Source organism: Pyxicephalus adspersus, chromosome 3, assembly GCF_032062135.1.
Source record: "Pyxicephalus adspersus chromosome 3, UCB_Pads_2.0, whole genome shotgun sequence".
In the NCBI taxonomy this organism is placed as follows: Eukaryota; Metazoa; Chordata; class Amphibia; order Anura; family Pyxicephalidae; genus Pyxicephalus; species Pyxicephalus adspersus.
In genome coordinates, this window is record NC_092860.1 from 16,121,561 (window position 1) to 16,127,459 (window position 5,899).

Below are 5,899 nucleotides of genomic sequence, written 5' to 3' on the forward strand. Positions count from 1 at the left end.
GAGAGTTGGAAGCCTTAATGAGTGAGGAGAATTATGACTTAGTTGGTATTGCTGAATCCTGGCTTTGTTCTTCGCATGACTGAGCTATCAATATACCTGGGTATACTCTCCTTCATAAAGACAGAGTCAAACGAAGAAGTAGTGGTGTCTGTCTGTATGTGAGAAATGATCTAAAAGCGAAAGTGAAAGAAGAAATTGCGGAGGGAACAAGCAATGAGGTTGAGGCATTATGGGTGGAGTTAAATGTGTGGTTGAATAACACACAATTAATGATTGGAGTCTGTTATAGGCCCCCCAGTGCTACGGATGAAATAGAAAATCAACTACTAGCACAGATAGAAAAAGCATCAAAAATTGGAGGTGTTTTAATCATGGGAGATTTCAACTACCCTGACATTGACTGGAGTAATGGCACTACAGGAACAGCAAAAGGGAGGAAATTTGTGAATTTAGAACAAGATAATTTTATGGTACAGTTTATGGAAGCCCCAACTAGAAATGATACTCTGCTGGACCTAGTTCTTTCTAACAATCCAGAGCTTATAACAAATGTGCAAATAAAAGAGAATCTGTGTAGCAGGGACCATAATATGATTTCATTTAATGTAAGCTGTAAACAGGAAAGATAAAAACATTTAATTTTAAGAAAGCAAATTTTCCATTATTAGGGCGGCTCTCTGTGACTTTAGACCATGAGACAATATTGTCCTCAAGGAACACAGAACAGAAATGGGAATGTTTCAAGTCTGCTCTACAAAAGCAAACTGAAAAATATATTCAAATGAGTAAAAAGTTTAAGAGGCTAAAATTTAAACCTATGTGGCTTACAGCTGATGTTAAAAAAGCCATAAGAAACAAGAAAAGGGCATTCCAAAAATATAAAAAGGAAGGATCATCTTTATCATTTGAAACCTATAAAGAATATAAAAAAGGATGTAAAAAGAAAATAAAATGTGCAAAACTTCAAAATGAAAGACAGATTGCAAAGGAAAGTAAGGCAAACCCCTAAAATTTTTCAAATATATCAATAGCAAAAAGATCAGATCTGAGCATGTAGGCCCCTTAAAGGATGTCGCTGGGTTGGTAACTGGGGAAAAAGACAAGGCAGATTCACTAAACACTTTTTTTTTCTGTGTACAGAAAGGAAAATGGCAGAGCTCAAGTCCAAATTCACAATAGCAATGTCACTGCCTTAAATGAGTCACAATGGCTCAGATATGATATGATTGAGAAACAGCTGGGAAAAATTAAGGTTCACAAAGCACCAGGACCAGATGGATTACATCCACATGTCCTCAAAGAGCTGAGCTCAGTTATTTCAAAGCCATTATTTCTAATTTTTATAGACTCTTTAGTCACTGGCAAGGTACCGATAGATTGGTGTAAGGCCAATGTGGTTCCTATCTTCAAAAAGGGAGTAACTTAGTTTAACATCCATAGTTGGAAAGGTCCTAGAGAGTTTGATAAAGAGCCACATAGAGGAGTTTCTGCTAGAACATAATATTCTAAGTGATAGTCAGCATGGCTTCAAGAAAGACAGAAGTTGTCAAACAAATTTACTGTCTTTTTATGAGGAAGTAAGTAAACAGGTAGACAGTGGAAAAGCAGTTGATATAGTGTACTTGGACTTTGCTAAAGCATTTGACACTGTGCCCCACAGACGGTTAATATGCAAGTTAGGGTTGATAGGTTTAGAAAAGTCAATCTGTAAATGGATAGAGAACTGGCTTAAAGATCGCATCCAGAGAGTTGTAATTAATGATTCATACTCTGAATGGTCTAAGGTTTTTAGTGATGTACCCCAGGGTTCAGTGTTTGGATCTTTACTGTTTAACATCTTCATAAATGATATGGAGTTTGGGATTAAAAGTACCATTTCTGTGTTTGCAGATGACACCAAACTATGTAATGGAATTAAGGCCATACCAGATGTCTATAATCTACAAGCAGACCTGGATATACTGTTTGAGACTTTAGACTTAATAACAGCATGCAATGCCAAGCTGCAATATCTAAAACTAGTAAAGTACTTTCTTGTATTAAAAGAGGAATAGCCTGCAGAGCTTGAGATATTATCCTGCCCCTGTACAAAGCATTGGTCAGACCACATCTGGAATATGCAATCCAATTTTGGGCACCAGTTTACAAAAAGGACATTGTCGAATTGGATAGAGTGCAGAGAAGGGAAACTAAATTAATATAATGAATGGAGGAGTTCAGCTATGAGGCGAGATTAGCTGAACTGAATCTATTCTCCCTTGAGAAGAGATGTTTAAGGGGGGATATGATCACCCTGTATAAATATATAAATGGTCCTTATAGAGAACTCTCTTCCCCATTATTCACTTTGAGATCATTACAAAAAACAAGAGGGCACTATTTGCGTTTGGAAGAAAAGAAGTTTAAGCTCTGGATAAGGAAGGGATTCTTCATTGTAAGGTCTGTGAAAATGTGGAATCGGCTCCCTCAGGAAGTAGTTTCAGCAACTACTATAGATTGCTTTGTGAAAATGCTGGATTTTTCTAGAAGCACAGAATATAATTGGGAATTAAGGCTTTAAAGTAAAAATAACAGTGACTGTTGATCCAGGGAACATCTGATTGCCTCATGGAATCAGGAAGGATTTTTTTTCCCCTGTTGAAGCAAATTGTACCAGGGTTTTTTTTTTTGCCTTCCTCTGGACCAACTATGTCTTATAGGGTTTTATATCTGGGATATGTTTATTTGCCTAGTGGTTGAACTTGATGGACTTATGTCTTTTTTCAACCTAACCTAATATGTAACTATGTAAGGTATTGCAGAAGAGATACTGCCCATCCCTTTTGTTCCAAATGTTTCACTTAATAAGTTTAGTCCTGCTTTCACTGATGGCTCAGGATAGAAAAAGTGAACTATGCCTGCCTTATGTATGTCACCACAAGCACTTCTAACAACTTTCAGTGAAACATATGACAAAGTGGCAACTCAATTGGGAGGAAATACCTGGGCAAGGTAGTATTTATTGAAATCTGCAGATTTATAAAAATATTAAAATAATTTTTAAAATTTTAAAGATTGGATTTAGATCTATTAAAGACTTAAAAAGAAGAACTTTTTTTTTCCATTTAGAAGTGGATGAATGGATTTTATTCTAGAAATCCACATGTGAACTTCGGCAGTCCAACAATATTTTCATAACTGCGCTCTATTAAAGGGGAGATGTGGTAAAATAACCCAAATGAATAGATTTTAAGGATTTATTATGGGTTGACGTATTAAACAATATTTACTTGCTTTTTAGGATGAATGGATACAGCTGGCGGTGGTTTCTAGAATCAGGTACCAGCCCAAAAGGTATTGTCAGAGGGAATGCCAGCTGCCCCCGCACCCATGCAGGACTCAGCCTCTTGGTTTAGCAGCTGTCAGTGTTCCAGACCTGGGCTGTGGCCTAGCTGTGTGTGGGCCCCAGTGGTTTGGAATAATTCAAAGAGACCTCAGAAGGAAGCAAGAGCGCAGAAGGTTGGTGGGAAGTCACATTTCTCCTGATCCCTAGCCATGCCATGTATTATTGTACTGGGGTTTAAATTTTATTATTTTTAAGGGATATTTTTTTTCTCACTCTGCTGAAAATTCAACAAATGCAGTGAGGTGAGAAGAGGTCATGGGATAGCAAAATCCTTGTCTCAAAGAGCCAGTCATAGGTGAGAAGGACACAATTTTTCTGCTGGTTCTCTTAGTATTATTTCCAGGAAAATAAAAACGTCATAAAAAAATCTGGAAAAGCAATGTTTACTTTCTAATTTAGGAATGAAGTAGAAATATTTTACGTACCCCCGACTCAAAAAAGAAACATAAAATACTGAAAATAATTTAATAGGCAAGTAGATAATTTACCAGTGTGCAGTGATTAGAATGTAGTTTTCATTTTAAATGAATAATTAATAAATATACTCCAGTTAGAATGTACTTTATCTTGTATGGATACAAATAGGACACCATACTTCTTTGATGTTCAGTAACATGTCCTCTGAAAAACAAGTTCATTTTACTGGGGGTAGTTTCAGTAGCTGCTATTTATTTACCTGTTACACAATTCTTAGCTGCCCCAAACAAAGACCACTGGATATGATGAAAAATGTGACGCTCCTATCTTCCTACAATCCAATTCTAGTGTCTGAGTGGTTAATTCCCAAATGGTAACAATATAATATGGTTTCAGGGAGGTCAATGTATAGCAAGTATAAGCTCTGACTTTCTCTAACTCACATTTTTGTAAATGTATAAAAACGTGTTTTTTTTTTTTTCGTTTTTTTTTCTTCATTTTGATTGAAAAAATATTTCAATAAAAAAAAAATATATAAGTATTGCTGTTGGTTATAAGAGTGGTCTACATACTGCCAGGCTTTGGCCCTACCTAAGAAGGCTGACTGAGTCCTTTCCAAAACACACTATAGTCCCATTTATCTATTTCTCCTGCTTGTAAACTCCTGCCAGGAAAAATGTGCAGCCTGCAGTAATCCCCTCACATCTACATCCACCAATCATTAGCTGGCAATAGAAGGGCCCCGATAAATTCTGCCTTTGCAGCTCTTCTCCTTTCTTTGCCCATTGCCTCAAAACCGAGCCTTCTTTTCTATCTCATAAAATTAGGTGTGCTAAAAGTAACCACCTCCTCGGGGTTCTCGTATTTTTATACCAGTTATACTTTTTATAGAAGAGAAGAACAAGCAAACTGAAACCGGTATGAAGATACTTTGCTGGTCATATGGGACTATCACATGGTCATATCACATAAAATACTGAATCTGATTACAAGCCTAATACTTTTTTTGACAATTCAGAGTAATTCAGATAAAAATCTAAGCTCAAAAAATAGTTCCTGACTACAGACAGCCCCTATTGATACAGTTATGTAACGTTATTCTCTGTGTTGGTTTTGGGATTACGTGGGCAGATATAACGATTCCTGGAATAATGTGGGGGGCTGCTTTTCTCCCCTTATATTTTTTTTCTTAATAGGCTGCTTTCTGAGCTGCAGCCTGGCAGAGATGTGCTTATGTGGCAGCCACATAACAGCCCTCCCATGTTGGCAGCTGCAGTGGGTTGGTTAAGTGTGGTTATCCCCTGGCAGAAGAGAAGAAAAATTCCAGAATACAGACTTTTTTTTTAATCACTCCTGTTTCTCCTATGTACAGACATTAGGCTTTCTTGTTCTGGCTTTAGCAAAATTGAATCACACTGTACTCTGTACAAGCAGTGGCAGTGGAAGTTTTTTTCATTTGTCAGCCATCATTGTACTGTAACATAAAAAGAAAGTACAAAAGTGTTGTAAAATTGTCTGCCAACAGTAAAGATTCAATTTTTCAGTCTCATTCCAGGAATGAAAAGAAGAATATCACAATTTAACATGAAAATAAACTGTATTTAACAATATTCTTTCCAGCAAATTTGGCAGGAAAAAACATCTCCTCCTCCCACACAACATGACTTGTTCTAAGCACGCTCAGGTGTAAACTTACCTTATTCTTAATAATATTCTTAATTATTATTGTCCTTAATTCTCTACCTTTAAGAATGATTGCGGGTGGCCCCATCCTGGCTGAGAAAATATACAAATGAAGTGGCAGTAGGAATCTGAGTGGTAATTTAACACTATCACTTAGGAATTTCTGTTTCCCTGAAATGTGTTACATGTGAAGTAAACCATAGGACAGTCAAAACAATTTTGCCAATTTTCTATGAGCCTAACACGCTCCCTCCCTTTTCACTCTTGATTGGAGGGAGGGGCAATGAATGGGAGTGCAAAGCCTCCTGGGATACCTATGTCATGCATCCCAGGAGGCTCTGGGTGCTTATTCTGCGCATGCCCGAGATCTTGGACATGCGCAAAAGGGGCATTTTTTCTATTAAGGGAAAGACT